At 35.6% G+C, this 20,223-nt stretch overlaps 1 pseudogene; it reads right to left on the reverse strand.

The window, feature by feature from the left end:
* Positions 1 to 19,877: 19,877 nt before the first annotated feature.
* LOC129772318 (U4 spliceosomal RNA) lies at positions 19,878 to 19,996 on the reverse strand (annotated as a pseudogene).
* Positions 19,997 to 20,223: the final 227 nt, after the last annotated feature.

Consider the following 20,223-nt stretch of genomic DNA (forward strand, 5'->3'; position numbering starts at 1 on the left):
CTACAATGTAACCACAATATGAGCAACCATGCTTACCACAATTTGACCCAAATTGAATTCCCTTCAAATATTTCAATATTTTAGATTAGCTTCCAAAGATTAGCAGAAGAGTTTTTTTTGCCAAAACGGTCCAACAACTCTCTGCAATTTTAAAAGGACTTTCAACACAATTAATGTAGAATGTAGGTTTCAACATGCTATTCTACATGAAAAATTTAGGATAGAAAGTTTCATGAACTTTTCATATAAAATAGAAAATTCCGTGGGTTATATTTTTATATATTTTTCATTAATTTTGAGTTTTCCGAAAGTGTATTTAATATGTTATTCTTTCTTATAATAAGTAAAATAAATTTCTAGCAACTTCGTCGTTTACCACTCTTTATTTTTCTAGTAGCTGATATCATGGTTTCGGTTTCCGACTGAACCAAAAACACGTTTTTTTTTGCGATATATTATGTCATTTGAGAGTATGTCAAGGGTCCGAGGGATTAGAGTATATAAATTTGTAAATGCAATTGGTCTGGCTGGGTAAGGAAGTAAAAAGGCCCCGCTCTATGGAAAATATATTGTAGAATGCAAAATAAGAGATTTTTACTATTTTTTAATTCCTATGATGTTTACTATAGAATCTACAGTAGAAATGTACTTTTCAGTTTTTTGTACATCATTCTTGATAGCTTCGAGATAAAAATTTGAAAAAAAAATACTGAGAATGCGTCTTACTATAGTGTATCAAGAAACAGTATCAAAAAAATTTTCATAAAAAATAGAAGTACTAAAAAAATCAAACGAAATATTGAAAATTTTTTTTTTAGGGTGGAAAGATTCAGTATGACTTTAATTTGCATTTGAATGTGTTTCTAGGCATATTCCAGATATGTGCGTTTTTTCTGAACTTTAACAGTGTTGCACGGTACAAACAAAATATACACTCGACATAAAAATTAGAGGAACAGAGGGCCTGATCACGAACATTACTGTCACAAACGCTTTCACGTTCACTTAATCTTTTTGTGTTTATCATCATTGTCACGGACAGTTGTGTGTAAAAATAAACTCCGTGAAATGAAAGAGTTCATTCCCGTTTATAAGAGACATGTCAGTTGCATTATTTCGGGCGTTTGAACGTTATGTCGGTTGCATAATTTCGAACGTTTGAACGTTATGTAGGTAAAATTAATAAGTGTATGAGATAATATTCCATTTAATTGAACGATGAGGAGGAATACTTGGTTACTCGTGATTAATGTAGTTGTTGACCATATGGAAATGTTATTTTATTTTTTCTTTCTATAAATTACTCTACAGATAAAGCGTGACTATCATGAGTTTAATAATCGATATCTCGCATACTCTCGTACTCAGCTCTGTCTTACTCGTTTGGATTGTGAGAAATATTTAGTATAGGTCAACGTTAGAATATTTTTTTAAGAACCGTTTCTACAGTTTATATCTTCTAATATCTTCTATATCTCAGAATAAACCCGAATTTATCCATATCATGATCAGTATAATCTGAGCTACTCCCATATGGGATTCCGATGTTTAATCCTCTTATCCTTCCCATTCTCGTGTAATTTGATATACGGTACATGAGGTTTGATATAATTATTTAAACAGAAACTGGTCAGTAGCGTCGGTCAGAAGCATAATTTTCATATGAAACATCTGATGAGTTTCAAGGAATTCGCCAAAAGCTGGAAATGATTCAGATTTTCTTTAGCCGGATATCAAAATGATAGAAAAAGAACTAGAGAATAATTTAAAAAATATTAATTTGAAAGCTTTGCAATGATAGATTCATTTTTCCTTATTTGAAACTTAAATATTCTTTCATTCAAAGTATGTCTTCAAAACAATATCGTTGAAAATATCTATTACGTAGAACAAAAGATCAATGGCCTTATTCGATGTAGCTATCGTCCTGATTCGGGACTTATCCACCGAATGTTTGAATTTAAAAAACCAGCTCTGCAATGTTGGAAAGCATTACAGTTATTATTTTATATTCAAAATATCAACAAATCAATATTATACATAATCAATCATAATGATCGTTTTGGGCAAGTGGCATGCATTGCCATTTTATGGGGTTGCAATTCTCTGTTAGTCTAATCCTTAAAATAGAAACAAAAAATTTCTATTCATTTAGAACAATCGAAATTAGACCTTTCGCCATGTTTCAATCGGCCTACGGGAGCTACATTTTTAGTCCTCAGTTACATGCCATAGCGCATTATGTTTCCCAGAATAATTTTCTGCCTTCGCGATTGATAATCTATAAAAAGTAGGCATGATAAATAACGAAATATATCACCCATCCGAATGGGTTTGGAGGAGTTTTCTCAGTTAGATAACTCTCCGTCGTTGTGATCTGTGTGTTAAAAAAATACGCGCGATGAATAAATTATTGAAATGTAAGATTTTCAGAATTTCGTTTCGTCGAGTAGTCGATAGTTCGTGTTTACATAATTACATCACTTACCACAGTGAATCTTGATTCTTGCCTGTTCCCACTAACAACAATCCCTCCCATGATAAACGCTAGGGAACCACGCTATAGAGGCGACCCTTCTAGTCTTCGGGCGGCGAATGTCATACTAACATTCCTTCCCTTCCCCTGGTGACTGTAAGGACGTGGCCGACGTCGTTATTGACCATTTAAAGCTCGAATAACCGAAAATTGTACAACGAGAATGATTTGCTAGTCCCAAGCGTCATTCTGTGTGTTCTTTGTGCAATTTGGTTGGTTCAGGTCAATCACAGAGAGCAACTACGAATTGTACAGTCTACCCAAGCTCAAGCTCCAGCTCCATTACATCGCATAGCGCATTTATCGAGTCCAAATAAACAAATTTACATCCTCTGGATACGTCAGGATTTCGTTCTAAAAATGCCACCAAGCGGGTAAATTACTGTTTGTTTATCTTTTCTTTTTTAAAAAGCAAGACAAGATTCAAAATGTTAGCAAATTTAGCTTTTTTGCCGAAATTAAACTTACTCCATTCCGCGTGACTAGCTTTCACCATCTAAAACACAAGTATATACTTGTTTTTCCCCGTGACGTGACAGTATCGTGGTATTCATAATAACACCGAGTTCATCAAAATTATCACGACGGATGAATTCTTCCGGATTCTACACACACGGTGGCAGCCGTAATAACGTTGTAGACAAATCATTTCGTTTTGACCATGAAGCGACGTTCGTGATCACGCCCAGAGTGCGAAGTCATAAATTTTAAGTGATTTTTGATATGCTGTAACTTCGTAAAAAATTAATGCATATCGATGGGATGTACATTATTTTAACATCAAACATCAAACTTTCAGGTATTAGAATATTTTACGTATATATTTTTATCTTGGTGTGTGTAGGTATAGTGGACAACAATACCGAGAAGATATGAAAAATCGATTTTTTATTCTGTTTTCTCAAAGATTTTACGGACTAACTCAATTTTTTCTAACAATAAAAAGCAAATTCAAATAGTCATATCGACCAGCTTTCATTTGGTTCACCTGTCGGACCTTTCCATGCAAAGATATTTCAGTTTGAATGAAAAATTACCCCTTCATCTTTGACGATGAATTATTCAACAAACAATCGAAAGGCATTTTTGAAAATTCCAATAAATTCTACACAAGCATAATTTGTTAATTTGACAAAAAAAAATGTATCTAAACTGTTTCGCATCGATTTCAAAAAAGTTTGGAGTAAATTAGAGAAGTACTTCATCGCAAATTGTAACAGAAATACAGGATGCTTTGCGTACTCTCAGAATAATATGCAATATTTTCAGAATTACAGCAGATTTTGTAAAACACTATAAAAATCTTGTTTTTGGCAGTTTTTGGTAAATCGATGCAAAAAACTTGTTTTTTTCGTTATAGTAACAAATTATCCTTGTGCAGAATTTATTGAAGTTTCCAAAACTGTGTTTCAATTCTGGGTGCGATGGTTGTTTATTGAATAATGCATCATGAAGGCGAAGTGGTAACTTTTCATTCAAATTGAAATATATCTGTGTTGAATGGCCCAACAGGAACGTTTAATGAACCAAATAAAAGCTGGTTGATAAGCTTAATTGGATTGGCTGTTCACTTGATTGGCAAAGCTGGCAAAAATTGTGCTAGTCCACAAAATACTTGAAAAGAAGAAGAAAAATCGATTTTCCATTTCTTTCATTTTTAAATATTTTTGTAATTTGTTCCTTAAATCCATTGTTGTATTGTATTCGTGTATTCGTAGAAAGAGAAAAAAATGTGGGTACGTGTTTTACCATAGATCCTATGGTGAGGCTCACAGGGGTTCTGAGAAATAGTCAAAATATACAATATTTTCTATAGAGCGTAGTGTAGCGAATTATTTGAGATTTCCTAGGAAATTAATTGAGATTTGCTTAAAAAAATATCAAATAAATTTTCAAAAAAATCACTGAAAAAAAATATTTTGAAGATTCTAATTAATTTTTCTCAAAAATATGTTTTTTTTCAATGCTGAAAAAAATTATATTAATATCCTTTGCAATTTCCAACAAGTCACCCTTATATCGGAAGATAGGATCTTTTACAGGGAAATTTACAGTTTCATTACTATCTAAGATAGTGTTGCCAACTCCTAAGACGAGTTGGCAAGAAATCCGTCGGTTGTTGTCATTATTAAGGTTATTAACTACTCTAAAATGAAAAAATAAAAAAAAAGAATGTTTCGATTTTCCACGTCGGTGTCCCCTCAAGCGCGAGCAAAATTTGAATTATCTGTTCTTCTTGTTTCGACGCCTTTTTTGGAAACATAATAGAAGATAGCATACAAATAAAGTCAACAGCAAGAAGAAACAATTTGCACGGGGCGTGAGTATGTGACAATTCAATTTGCGATTTCTATTCTAGGGTCTTATTTTCGTATACACTTCACGGTGAAAACGGAATGAAATGTATCCGCGATGACAACCGTACGGCGTCGACATCTGGATACGAAATTAGTTTCCCACTAAAACTTACCATTGCAATAAAAAAATTATCTTCAGATACAATTTTTGTAAGATATTATTCAACAACATGAATAAAACACAGTTTTCCATACACATTGAACACTAATTTGATACGGAGAAGTTAATTTTCATCAATAATTTCCAATTGAAAAGTTTTCGTTCTGCCTGAAAACACAATATTGTCTTTGACGCTTCATTAACTCGTAAAACGTAGTTCAATGACGTGCCGTTCAATTCGTTTTCACCGTGATGTGTATGTGACAGAAGCTTTGTACGAGAACGAAGTTGCTTCGGAGGGTCGATGGTGTGTTGTGAATGAAATATGTAATACTGAAATGCGATTTCGCTCTTTTTTAAAGTTTTCAAATTTGCGAAACTGAGACAGAAAGCCAGATCTTGTTGTTTCAGATTCGTAGATCTGAAAATTGTTTGTTTTGTTTTTTGACGTAGAACTACGTGTTTCAGAAAGGGTGCCAAATCGGAAAACAGGTAACGTTAAAGTTGATTACTATTTTCACTGTGAACGAATTTTCATGATTTGCATACCAATCGAATCGGAAATTCTCTAAGATTTTTTTGATATTTTATATATTACAATTCGCTAATCTCTAAACGGTTTAAGTTCATGAAAACTGGAAGAACTTCCTTTTGACGTAGGACTATGTCTTTCATTTCTATACCGGGGTGAAAGTTCAATGTTTCGAAAACGAGAGAGTGACGCTGGTATGCAAGGTTTTGCACGTTAATACCTCTTTACCGGCTGAATGGAGCGTTAAAATAATCACTTCATCCGAAAGATAAATTGTCAACGAGTTATATGATTGTCACTAATTGGTCCAAAAAATCGTTTCAATAGCTTAAACATTACTTTGAAAGCAAGCTATTGAAATCATCATTGCTCATTTATGATGATTGGTGATCGCAATGTGTTCCCGAACACGGACGCAAAATCTAGGCACCTGGAAAAACCGTCATAGCGAATACATGCAAGCTGCGACTTTGCTTGCTTGCATTAGTGTTTGGGAAACCACAACGGACACATGAAAGGCATGAGTACTTTTACTTGCATCAGTTTCTGTTCTGCTTTCGCATGGAACAATCATGAAAAAATGTTTGCGTGTGAATGCGTTCAAGCGAACGAATATTCGCATTTACGCATTCGACTTTGTGTTCCCGTGATGCAATCCAATTGACGAATTTACGCAAAGCTGAATCAACTCATGATGTTTGTTTATTCTACGCACTGAAAAGCAAGATTCGGTCGTGATTATTCATTTTATTTCTATTTAGATTTATTTCAACCATTAAATGTCCTCAGTATATGGTAAGAAAGTTAGGGCTTTGTATATTTACGATGATTTCAACACGCGATTGGACCAAAGTCTTTGATAATCTTCGAAAATTTTGAGAGTGGTAATCCATACAGGTTATGAATACTGTGGAGAATGATGATGAAATCGATATCATATTAAGTTGGATTATATCATTATATTATATCATTGATTATATCATTGATAATGTAAGGGCCGATACAAGAAGGATTTGCAGCATGTTTAGCGCAACACATGCTACTCATCGTTTATCTAGTTGAAAAAAAAATAAAGTTATAACACTTATACCAAGCCATTCTTCAAAATATACATACCACATTGTAAAATGGCGATTTTCTAACCTTTTCAGCGTAGGAAATTTGAAGATAAATTCTGATTTTACCCAAAAAATTTGAACGTTCAAAAAAAAACAAAACATCTTCATTTTACTGGCTGCGCCATCTGATCAATAGCATCAGTTCCTGTTCTGCTTTCGCATGGACCAATCATGAAAAATTGCCACATCACGATAAGAAAAGAAATGAACTTTATGCAAGATTATAAGACTTTCTTTCGTTTTCACCGCGAAGTGGTGCCTTCAGTTTCTATAATGCGCACGGAGTGATCATGAAAAATCTCGTGTTATTCTCACGAAAACAAAAATGAATCATGTATCAAACATCTTCAGTTGCTTTTACAAGGCCACTCAAATTCCATCGGTTCTTTTCGGGGCCACCAACAAGTTCGAAAGAGTTGAATTTTATGTTAATAACAATTCCATACTTATACTCATCCAACCACACACTAAGAAGAAAAACTTTCAGCAATCTTTCAAAATATTCATTCATTCATTCAATTAGAATTGATTCAGATGCAATTTCAAATGAATGATTACCGAGCCAACGGTAGTACTATGTCTATCTTGCGGTTATATCAGATATAACCCACTTCTTGTTTTTCCCCATACATTTGTTCTGCCGATTTACGGTTCCCCATACACAGACTTCACAATCGATATACCTGTGGAAATTCGCTCTGCAAATATACATGTAAGTCGGGGGTATTTTTGTTCCCAGCGTGCTGTGTTTCCCTAACACGGACTTCTAAATCAATATGCCTGGGGGAAACCGCTTTGCAAATACATACAATTCGAGGGTAGTTTTTAGTGTCGAGTACTTTTGTACTCGCTTGTCGTTGTGCAGACCGGAACACGTTTCTCTAAAACGTACTTTTAAACTGAGAAGCTCAGGAGAATCGTCATTTCAGATACTACCCCAAAGTTAATTTTTAGCACATGTTCTGGCATCTCGATTTATTACATTAAATGAGCTGAAAGATAACATAAAATGTTCTACTCCCCAATACATGTATATCATTTGTATAATATATATGCTAGAGCCAATATGAGGGAGCGGAACAGGAGACACATTTAAATGAAAGCATATGAAAGCTTTTCGTATAGTTTGCCAAATACACGACCCAGACAGAGAAAGATATATTCTCGTTCATGTTCTTCTTTATCGTCTTAGAAAACACCTTCCAACTTCATTTTATGATGAGGTGTAATATTATCACGCACCTTTATAATAGCGCTGGCAGCTATATGGATAGCGTGGTCGTGTAAAGTAACTTTGCATTCCATCCGGCCTTGGTTCGATCCCCATTGACGTCGCATGGAATTTTTTTTTTGCACAATCCCAAATGAAAAGAGAAAAGAAAACAGAAAGAGATGTCTGCATGCATACATACAAACCATTTTTAAGCTTTCAAAATAGCTCATTATTTGCGCATTTGACTCTCATGCACAGGAAATGGCATCTTTTCTGCCAAAGATGACATGTTTTCTGCCAACGCTAGTTTGGGTGTAGAGTTGAATGAACTCTCGCGGTTGGAGAACTACGTAAACATGAGATGTGCAATAATTTCGGAGGGAAATGTAAAATACAATGATTATTTGACAATTCTTCCGTTCACATATTTTGGTAGTCCTAGGCATCATATCAAACGTAAAAGGACGTTCATCAAATTTATTTGTAACGTAGAACATAATCTATTACAAAAATTTCGATGCATTCTAAACTAGTATTCGAAGTGGTAAACAAGTGGATTGCATAATATAATTGCGTAGTTCTACGTCAAAAATATGCGGTCGTGTCCTGGATACAACCCCTTTCAATTTTTTTTATTCTTGGCATACCGATCCATCGCCTTCTTTCTAGTATGGCTGGATGTCAAATCCGGTCAAATAGAACGGATCTATTTAGTTTCTCCAGGGATTCCTTAACATAAATGTCTTTGATGGTTCCGGTAGCAAAGAAAATATCAGGTGCAGATAGTCTGCTAAATAATATATTTTTTGGGAAACTTGGTCCTGGCGAGTGTCTTGGTTCGTTGCACCGTTCGTCCGCTTGAAAGTGCTGGCCATTTTACGTTGCGGCCCCTGTTCCAGGCTTCCTAGCAGTCGATAAACGTTCGCTGGTCACCTTAATCTCGTTCGTTACAGTCAATTTGACTAAATTTTCCAACTTCGCGTACAAGTAACCAGCATTTTCGCCTTGAGTGAGTAAAATTTTTGAGCGATGCTCCTCTTGTGTGGACAGCATTTGGAGAATTGAAGAGCGCCTCACATATTTTTCATCGTGGAAAAGTCATCGATAAGAAAACAAGAAAGGAAAAACTGGCGCGGCACTGCCAGCCAGAAACAAAATATAATCGGAAAGCTTACCTTCAAGAAACTCTATTTCCGAAATGTTTTCCCCTAACGCAACTTTGACGGATTCTTTGTGTCAACTTTTTAGCTTATTAATTACAATTCCTTCAATCATTGTCCACTCATCCAACAAAATATTTTTTTTATTTATCAACACCTCCAGTGTGTTTGGAGTGCGATAAGCAAAAAGCAACTTTATAACCAGGAATATTGTATTGATCATATGATTCTTCATCAATTATGTGAGTTTCAGAAAGAAAAACCATCAGAGGACGCATGTTTTCTACAAGATATCGCATTTCTGCGTAGTTTGTAGGAAGCCCAGCAATATTCAGATAAATTATTGCTAACTTCTTCTCACATATATTTTTTCTAAATTACTATTTAGCTATTTAGTTAGGAAAAATTACTTTTTTTTCTTATCCAACAGTCTCCGATAGACAGGACACTGTGTGCTATAAGCTGGATGATTTATATCCAAATTCAGCTTCCGTTCCAAAACGGTACTGTCCCGTTCGAAATGGTACGTTTGGGTAGCCTAATTATATAAAATTTGTTATATATCAAGAAGGGTTAGTTTTGTGATAACATGTTATAAATATTTTTCGTGTAGAATCACATTTGGATTCCAATTTTCAGAATAACTTTCCTTACATAATGACGATTTCATAAAGTATTGAAATTTCATAATTAAATTAAAAAAAACGGTATCTCCATTTTAGTGAACCCGACATAGTACCACTATCTGTCAAATTTTGTGAAGTTGGAAGGTTTTTCTAATAAAAATATGTTAGAAAACATCGAAAGGAGCATGTAAGATTTTTCACAATATATTTAAAATATCAACAATTTTGCTCAGCTCTGGACCAATCGAGTAATGATTTGAAAAAAGGGCAATGATTTTGAGCATATCCTTATGAAGAATCAGCAATAAAGCGAGAACCTTTGCTATCTCACGTAATTTGCCGCGCAGAATGAAGTCATCAATGCTGTGTTCCAATGCTTGAAGAAACACTCAAGCAAACGCAGGCCCAAACACACCAAGAACTACGATATTATTATGCATAATTATAAATCGAAACTCTTTCGCACTGTGGCAATAACCTTTCAGTTCGAAAGCTCAATCACCTTTGTGAACGAGGCCGAATGGTATGGCTTGAGCGATTCCCGATGCAGGTAATTCATAATTTATGCAAGAAACAAGAATACTTGTCCTGAAATTTGATTTATGTTGAATGCCATCTGACACAATCAGCCAAACGAAATTTGACAATTTTCCGGCCCGCAGCAGCAGCAGCAGTAGTGAATAGTTCGACACAGTGCCATTACCCCTCGGTCTTCTTGCCACCGCTCTCCGATTGGTGCCATTCGTCAATGCTTCCTTCAATTTTTCAATTTCGTTTATAGAAATTGAAACTGCACCCAATTTGCATAAAAATCGTGTGTATCCAACGTGTCAATTTTTTACCTATTCTCACTCTCGTTCAATTCACCACCGCCGGAATCGGCCCTAACCAAATCAATCCTAGCTGTTCTGGTTGTGTATTCAACCCTTCCAACGGGTGGCGAAACATTATTTTGGTTTGCAAAGGGTGGTTGTCGTCCGGGCCTCTGATTAAATATATATTGTAATGTGTGCAAGTAATATTCTCCAAAGCAAGGATCCCCAGAATCCGATGAGTTATGATATAAAATAAAAGTTTCAGTACTTTCCAGCATAATTTTCTAGAGATAGTGATAGAGTGATAGCGAGAGTATTTCAGTTGCCAAGACTGATGGCCTATTTGTTGGCAGGATACGCATCAAACGCAGAAACCTTCTCAGCAAACGGAAATAGTCTGGCATACAAAATACAACCACGGCGCACCGAACTGTAAGGAATAATGGCACCCGTCAGGAAGTTTTCCTGTCGCTGGTGGCTGTGTAACCAAATAATTTATTTCGATTCAAAGATTATAAGTTTTTTTGTCCCATGCAACGCTCGATATTGATTTTCTATGGATAGGATTGGAAACTATATATACATGCATGTGAGTGTGAGCGCGCATCGAATGTATCAAATAAATCTCATTTGCATATTTTCGCTATTAAATGCGAAAAAATTTCGATACATCCTTTCGGGTGATCCTTTTTTTTCTTTCTCTCTCGCTCTCCCGCCTAGAATCAGACCTTTTTTGTGTCATGTCCTGTTGATGGGAGGGTTGGCTGATGATTTTTGCTGTGGAAATAGATGATGCTGCGGTTGCTTTCAGGTTGTGAATTTTTTTATTTGTTCGGATATATCCCTGACACTAATACGGAAACTATTTGTTGCATCTGAACATTGATTTTTGTGCCGAGTGATCAAATATATCCCCCATGGTTCTAGCAATCTCGGTAATATGAAGTAATTCAGAAGAATTCAGACGATTAATATATTTTTTTTTTCCTATGATATATATGATAATAATAATCGATTTACAAAGTAAGATTAGAGAGACTAAATACTGATAAGAAACAAAAATAGGTTAAATTATATGAACGTTTTTCAAAAGTTTTTGAAATTTATGCCTATTTAGGTTGCTTTGTAATAATAATAAGTTTGTCGCAGTCGCAGTTATTTGCTTTTTATTGATGTAACTCAAGGAAAAAAAATCCTTTTTTAATTACGTTACTGTGGTGTGGTGAGAAATAAATGAGAATCATAACAAGTTCCTGAATTTTTAATTTATTCAAGTAAATCTATAAATTGCATGCGATCAAGTTCGCCAAATAGAAGCCAGAAATAGTTATAGATGACTTAAGAGTGTGTGACAAGGGATTCCAACAAATAATACCATTCATTAACATTTATTTCTCATAGTAAACATATGAGTGTTGTGGTTTCTAGTCTCTAAATAAAATTTCATTAAAAAAATCAGGTTTGATTTACTCGAATTGATCAGCCTATATAGTGCAAATTTTTCCACAATGGAAGCTCGGCACTTCGAAGATGCAAGTCTTGAAAGCTCGGGGAGGGTTCTCCCTAAATGGACTTCTGCAGATTGTTTTTCGTTGCAGTCGGAAATACAACGAGAGCTGCAGAATCATTTGGTGCCTTCTTAACACAAAAAATATAACAGATATTGGTATACAATCGCGAAAGTAGTCAAGCAATCGGTTAAAAGTTAGGTTACATTCTCGATATCAGTATTAATACTTACTTGAAATCATATGGTGCCATTTCATTCCTTCAATTGATTTTTTTTATTGAAAACACATAAATATTAGGTTATGGAAAAAGAAATCCATTTTTTTTGCTTGACATTCAAAATTTAATTCAATATGTTTCGGATTGTCCGATATGCACAGTTTTGCTGTATAATTTGTTACCATTTTAAATGTAGCTTTTTGAGATAAAGGTGATAATCGGATTATGTGATGGATGCATTAAAACTTCCCAGCTAAGCTCCCGGGGTTCCTGGAGAGTCACTACAGTACCTGGAGATTCACAACACCTCTTCTATTGGCCAATTCAGGCCATTTATGGTCATTCGCTAGCTTCAAACGTTCCAATTGTTGACAGTAGAGATCGGAATTAAGTGTATTGCACTAAAAAAATAGAATAAAATAAAACAAAATCGAATATTCAGAGATAACGAGAAAGCATTCTACGACCACATTAAGCCCGATTACAGCGAATGTTTGCGAGATATCAGCGATGTGACAAACTTCCTGGCCGGTATTTGGGAAACCCCAGTACAACATCGCAACGAGCAAATGTGGTTAAGACGGGAGGAGGGGAGTTGTGGTGAAATTGGAAAGAGTTCAGGTATCATTGTCGGAGAGAACGATGTCAGTGAAGCCTTGCGGTGCCTGAGTAACTGCGCAGCCCGATGGTGTTCAGAACCTTTGGCACAAGAAGCTGACCGTCGCACATTCAAAGATAGCTGAGTGCTTCAACAAGGTGCTACGTGACCCACACAACCTACCTGAATTCGTCACCCGTAGTGTAACCTTCCTCTTCCCGAAAGACAGCAACACATTGAACCCATCAAAGTACAGAACGATAATGTGACTATCAAATCTGTACAAAATACTAAGCAGCATCATAACCGCCAAAGTTTTTGCTCACAGCGAACAAAATCACGTCCTCGCAGAAGAGCAGGAAGGATGCAAGAGAAATTCACACAGCTGCAAAGATTAGACCGTCATCGACGCAATCAAAGTCGGACAAGCGGTAAACAATCAGCAGAACCTCACTATGGCCTATATCGACTATAACAGATTTCATTACTCCATATCTCACTCGTTTCTCAACCAAGTATTGGAGCTCTATAAAATTGATCTGGACGGAGAGTGTATTGTAGTCTAAAACGCTGCAGATGAAGAGTGGGATATTCCAAGGCTACTCTTTCAGCTCGCTTTGGTTTGGTCTGGAACTGATCCCCCGAAGTAGGACATTCAAGAGGAACGGTCATGCGACCTGCGCTGACAACTGTATGATATTGTTAATTTGTGCGAAATGCCTCAAAAAAGCTGGGAATAAATATTGTTTTTATATATATTATTTTGTTATTTTTGTTCGCATCATAAACAACGAACACACATTTATTTTTCGCTTGCAACAGCATTCACGACATTACTGTCATTAACCGACAATGAATAAAAATAAAAAATAACTCAGGACTCAAATTGCTAAAGTACTTTATTCTATTTTATTGAACTAAATTGAGTTGATTTACAGGTTTTTGTAAATCCATGTATGTTTAAATTATTACGTTAAAAACGATTTTTAAGTCTGAATATTTCCCGATTTTTAGGATTTTAAAGTTACTTTTTCAATTTTAACTTTCAGCAACGAAAGATTATTTGTTTTTCGGTCTTTTGCGTTTTGATATACATGATGACAAAAATAGATAAGTTCAACTTCATTGTTCAGTTGCACTTAACTAAAAACTGTAAACATAAGATTATGAACTTGACAAACCAAGCTATCAAGTAATGTTAATCGAGCAAACAGTAAATCGTATAAATATTGTATATTGAGCATCGTGTACATTATATTCTGGATGGTATATGGTGCGCCAAACTAGAATATACATTCAAAAGTGAAGGCAATACATAATAATCTTGTCATACAATTCATCACTGGCGTAAAAAAAAACAAATCGCGGAATATATTGAAGTAAAATGTTTATCCTCGGGAATCACCATTTTTGTATGTATATAGAACATTTTTAAACATTTATGTTTGTAAAAATAGGAATAAATCAAATGACTTCTGGTAGGAAGGGATATAAATATTTGAAATGAGTGGTGGTCAGTGTTGCCACATTTTAAAATTTACCAGAAGGGAAAAAACCTTTCTCATCTGTATTTTTTTTCAAATAATCTGTACCAAAAATCTGTACTATTGGAATTATTCATAGTAGAGAAAAATCATGAAATATGAACAAATACTCATTTGTTTACTAGAAAATTTTATATTTACTTGCTTACTTTATATGTAGATTTACTTACTACAATGAACATTAACATTTCCTAGCCTCGAATCACTCGTGTGTTTGATGATGCTTATACTTAGTCTTTCTAAATTTAGATTGCGTACTATCATTCAATTCAATTTTAGAGAGAAATTTCACACGCGAAAAAAAATTGTATCAATCTGTACTTGACGAAAAACTGTAATCTGTACCATACATAATCTGTCCAAAAAATAACGAAAAAATCTGTACCTTTCCAGATGAATCTGTACGTGTGGCAACACTGGTGGTGGTGATGGAAATCACTCGCCGGGCATAAATTTGAGTCGAATGAGGAGGTCATCGCCGCCATGGAGGCCTACTTTGCAGACCTCAAGAAAACGTATTTTTCAGATGGATTAAAGAAGTTGGAGCATCGCTGGGTCAAGTGTATCCAGCTAAAAGGAGACCATGCTGAGAAAAAAATCACTACTTTTCCAAAATTTTTGTTTTTTTTTGTAGGCTAAGTACTTATCGGACTGCCCTCGTAGTTATTATGTCCTACAATATACACTTCAATTCAACCAACTTCTTGCATATCTCTGAAAACTCAGAAAAAAATAAGTGGTTCTATAGTTGTGAAACGTAGTGTATCAATACGCCAAAAATAATGCTGTTTGCTTTCTTTACAAATGGAAAAAAGTATTTCAAAAGCAAACATTATTTTTTTACGTAATCAAGTTTATTTTTTAAATATATTTAATTAAAAATGATTATTTTTCATCAAAAAAAAATTTTAGGCGATACGCATAACCATTCACACTCAGCCGATACCTTACGAGTTTTAAAAGTTATGGAATAGCAGTGATTACGTTTGAAACAAGTGAGAACAATTAATTTGACTAAAAGCATCACGAAAGATAATTTTTTTTTTATCACAATCAGATAACCGAATTATTTCGAAGACTCACTTTTTTAGCAGTACAGTTATATTAATCAGCATCAGCAGCAACCATACTATTTTTTGACTTTTTCGTCCAGCGTTCGGAAAATATTTTTGTCATTTCAAACATGTTTAAAAGACTTTTTCGCTCAAAATGACAAAAGGGCTATTTGTTGTATGAAACTTTATGGTGTTCCAAAACTAGCTTATTTTGATGGAATCAAGCCTTTATGATCTCATTGACGTAACCGGGATATGTTTCGGATCAGGGTTCGAAAATAAATGGCCACTTAATGACTAAAACCGAATCCCATCATGCGACATATTGAACTTCATGGTTTGTCATAACTAGCTCGTTGGTGATCATTCCGAGGGTTTTTGGCCACATTAGGAGAAACCCGGATGGTGTCCGGGTGACCTGCAGATCAATCTTTAGATCGAGTTATGAGAGACATACGACCACGAAACCACAAACAAAAAAAATCGGAGATATCCATATTTTTATGAAAATCGTGATCATTTGTTTCGTCATGAAGTTGTTTCCGAAATGTCGCGGATTGATTTGCAAACTAAAAAGAAAATTCTGCACAAGTGGTGCATCAAAAAGAGTGTTATATACCACAACATAGCAAAGATAATTCATATTTGTCTAGAAATTGTTAAACGAATCGTCGCAAAATTCGGTACATGATAACATGATCATAAAGACCTATAAAAAGCAAAAAGTGGCCAAACAAACACCAGAGCAGCAAGATCGCATTAAAACACGAGCTTGAGAAAGCTATATGAGCGTATTTTGAACAATCCAAACCAGTGCATTCTCATGGATGACGAAACATACAACAACTGCGAACAACTGCTCCAACGGCATAAAAGAAAGGGTGTTTTGCATCGAATCATTACTGGCTATGAAAAGTGGGTCCATTACGCAATCCTAAACGTCGGACAACGTACGGATACCCCGGCCATGTATCAACATATTCACGGCCAGAAGGTAATGTTGTCTGTTTGGTGGGACCAGCTGGGTGTGATATACTATGAGCTGCTAAAACCGAATGAAACCATCACGGGGGACCTCTACCGACGACAATTGATGCGTTTGATCCGTGCACTGAAGGAGAAACGGCCACAATACGAGCAAAGACATGATAAAGTTATTTTGCAGCACGACAATGTTCGACCGCATGCCGCCAAACCGGTCAAAACATACTTGGAAACGCTAAAATGGGAGGTCATATCCCACCCGCCGTATTATCCATATATTGCTCCGTCCGATTACCGCCTGTATATAACTCTTAGACATTTCATATCTTGAACAAAATGATTACAATCCACTTCAAGCTTCATTTAGCTGGAAATTATTAACGCTCAGAGAGAAATCAAATATTCTCTACACCATATCAAACATTTCAATTTCTCCGCTATCAAGTCCATAGCCAATATCACCATTTGTAAACAATCTGTATCGAATGGTCATCCACACTTCGTTTCTCGCTTAATGATCCGTTCGGTTCGGCTGCAGAAAGGATATGGAATTGGGAGCGATGAGCATAGTGTTTAAGCGAGCGAGCGAGGCCATCTTCCCGTCACTTTCCAATCTCAATTAAATGCATTTCCGAGCAGGCGCCTGATTATAAACCGATTTGTGTGATTTCGAGAGTCTGTTTTCAAAGCTATTGAAACAATTTTCGAGTCAATAAGTAACAAGCATATTACTCTTGGGCATTTTTTTCGTTCGAATAAGGTGTTCATCATACCACTTCGTTCAGTCGTAAAAGAGTTATTAACGTTCAAAACCTTGCACTTCAAGTGTCATACTCTCTTCAAGTTTCCGAAACATTGAACGGGGTGTAAGAAATGAAAGATGTTATGCTACGTCAAAACGAAAACGCATTGAATGAATACTGGTTGAAATTGAATGAATTTTATTTGAATTTGAAACGAAAAAAGTTTAGGTGAATCCAATTATGATGTTGGAGAACATCACCGGGATTATGTCAATTTTGGTCAATCACTGTACATTAAAATGTTTGAAACGCAAATGCGTCATAACGCTTTGTATACAAAAATAAAACTTGTACAATATTGTAGTGACACTTTTCACGCGTTCCATAAGAAATAATTTTTAAGAATTATAATGGTGAAGATTACTACTAGAGATAGTGGAAAATCCAACCAAGGATCTTTCAATAGGATATATGCAGAAGGTAGCAAATAACATACTTTCAGTTTTTAGAGAGATGTACATCCTCAGTGAAGGATTAGGATAAGATAGGAAAATAAAGGAGTCGGAAGTTAGACGTTGAAGGGAATAGTTTTTTCTCTTGTAATAAAAAGAAAAACCAGTGGCCTAGACCGCGAAGTTAGCGTAAAATAGACACCGAGGTGTGGCCTTGGTATGATAACGCGATAGATGTGCTGAAATTCTGCCTGAAATCAGTAACGTAGTAGAACCCAAAAACAAACATCAACGCGACCAACCCTTCGCTGGATCGGAACTAATCCACGGTACATATCCGTTACTCCTTTCGATATGCTCGTGACGAGGGAGGAATCGCTGACAGCGGTATGTGCAGCTCTCTGCAAGAGGGAGTATCCAAACAACGAGCTCGTAAAATACACACATAACCACACCGTGGCTAATTTTCTAGAACCATTTGCCACACTGACTGCTTCTCTTTTTTTTTTCTCGGCGTTGTGGAAGCCCTGTAACCCAAACGGTACAGTGATCCGCTCTATTCAGCACCAAATCCTCGGACGGACCAACTTCTTCGAGTTCCGGAGGTTTTCCACGCTACACTCCACATAATCACATGTTCGCGACTATACGCGAACATTATAAATATATTCCTCACATCTGCCACCATATAAAATGATTATCATTTTATTTCCTCCACGCAAAAATTTTATTTGATTACATGTTTTCCTTGGCACGACGAACCCTCTCTTCTTCACATTCACATTGCTGATGGCGGCAGCGCGGCTTTTCAGCGCGTTGTCGTCTTCTTTGGGCCGGGGGAAAAACTCTAACTCTAACGAAATGATACGCGATACGCGTGTGGCTACGCTATCCTCTCCACGCACTGACAATCAGACGCCGCTTAGCGAGTTATTTGCGTTCGGAGATAATTTTTTAATGTAATTATCTTAAATAGTCACTGTATAGCGCGGGGGATAATGCTTTCCTGCTTGCTCACGAACTCGGTCCGACTCCGGGTTTTTTTTTTGAGGCGTCGAATAGGATCCTCCGGATCCTTGAATGAAGACATAAAGCTCATATGCGTACATTTTGCGTGTTTAGCGGTTATAGATTTTGTGTATACAGAAACGGTACCGTTCCAAGGGGGATTCCAATGCGACGAACTGATTGTAGGAAATGACTGGTGTAAATCATCTTAAACAGTCAATCTGAATGGCCAAATAGTGGAACATGAAGAGTAGTACGATTCTCGTTTCTTTTTGATAATTATCATGGTGAGGTTATGTTGATAAGGCATCAAAAATTGCATTCATCGACAAATTGAGTTTTCGCGAGTGTAAAAATTTAATGAAATAGGGCAATCTAACAGTTTAATCAATTTTATTTTTATGTAATTTTTCCTTTCATTTTATAACATTTTTGTCGAAGGCGATGCGATAAAAAAAACTATTGTTCAAGTCATGATTTTCGATAGAGGGCCCATAATGTTGGATGCGCCCTACAAAATAATGTCTCAGTAAAAATTCGAAATAAAATTTAAAAGATATTTTCAATAGTCTTCACTTTATGTGTTAATTTTCAAGAAAATTCAGAAGCCGTCGAAGCAGTGAATCGATGATTATACATGGAATTTTTCTCTATCAATAGCTAATTTCAAGCTTCATTTAGATCAAAGGTTCTCAAACTATTTCGGGCCAGAGACCCCTTTTCTAAAATGAAGTCATACCTTAGATCCCTATAGCCGAATTTATTTGAGAATTCTATCTTTATTATTTTTTTCTTACTGAATATTTCAATTAATTTCAAAATCGTAAGATCCGTAACATCGTAACATCCGTATCTCTTACGCAAAAGGTTACGAGCTCAATCCGCACTTTCAACAAACTTCCAAAAAAATCAAAGTATTGTGACAAACCAGCCAAAAGTTGCATGTCGAAACTTGTTGCTGTTAGAATCAGTGTCTTAGAAAATCAACAAATATTCACGAGTAACGAATATGATTTTATTTCACTGTAAATGACTTTTTTTAAGCTTAAAACACACTGCCAGGGATGCCAGGTTTGAAGACATGTCTTCATTTTGAAGACATTTGACTTACTGTGAAGACATTTGATTTTGTGGAGACATTTTGAAGACATTTTGAAATATGTGGAGACATTTCAGTATGATAGCGTATGTGAATTTTTGAAAGATATTATTTTCATGAATTCCTAAATATTGGCCGGAAAGATCGTCAAAAGAAGTAGGGATTTTGTATCAGTTTCATTCGATCGCTTTTTTATCAGTGTAACTTGTTTACTTTTGTTCTTAGTAATCAACAGAGACTTTTGCCTCTGTTTATTTTAGTGTCCAACTACCAATTATTACACCTCGGATAAACCTCAATGGTCATGATATCGCCACTGCGTAAAGCTAGTCTCGGGGTCATTCACTTTTCTTCTCAAACTTTTCCAATCAGAAAATTTACAAGTATATAGAATGAATTCAACAACGAGGAACCTCTGATGTCGCTAGTAGACATTAGTTCATTTGCACTAGAAAATTTGAATTATTGTGACATAGTATTTTTATTAATTTGGACCTATATTATATTAGGCTGTCAAAAAAGTCCTGCGGTATTTCCGCGAGGTGTCGTTGTAAG

The sequence above is a fragment of the Toxorhynchites rutilus genome, chromosome 2 (assembly GCF_029784135.1).
Source record: "Toxorhynchites rutilus septentrionalis strain SRP chromosome 2, ASM2978413v1, whole genome shotgun sequence".
Classification (NCBI taxonomy): domain Eukaryota; kingdom Metazoa; phylum Arthropoda; class Insecta; order Diptera; family Culicidae; genus Toxorhynchites; species Toxorhynchites rutilus.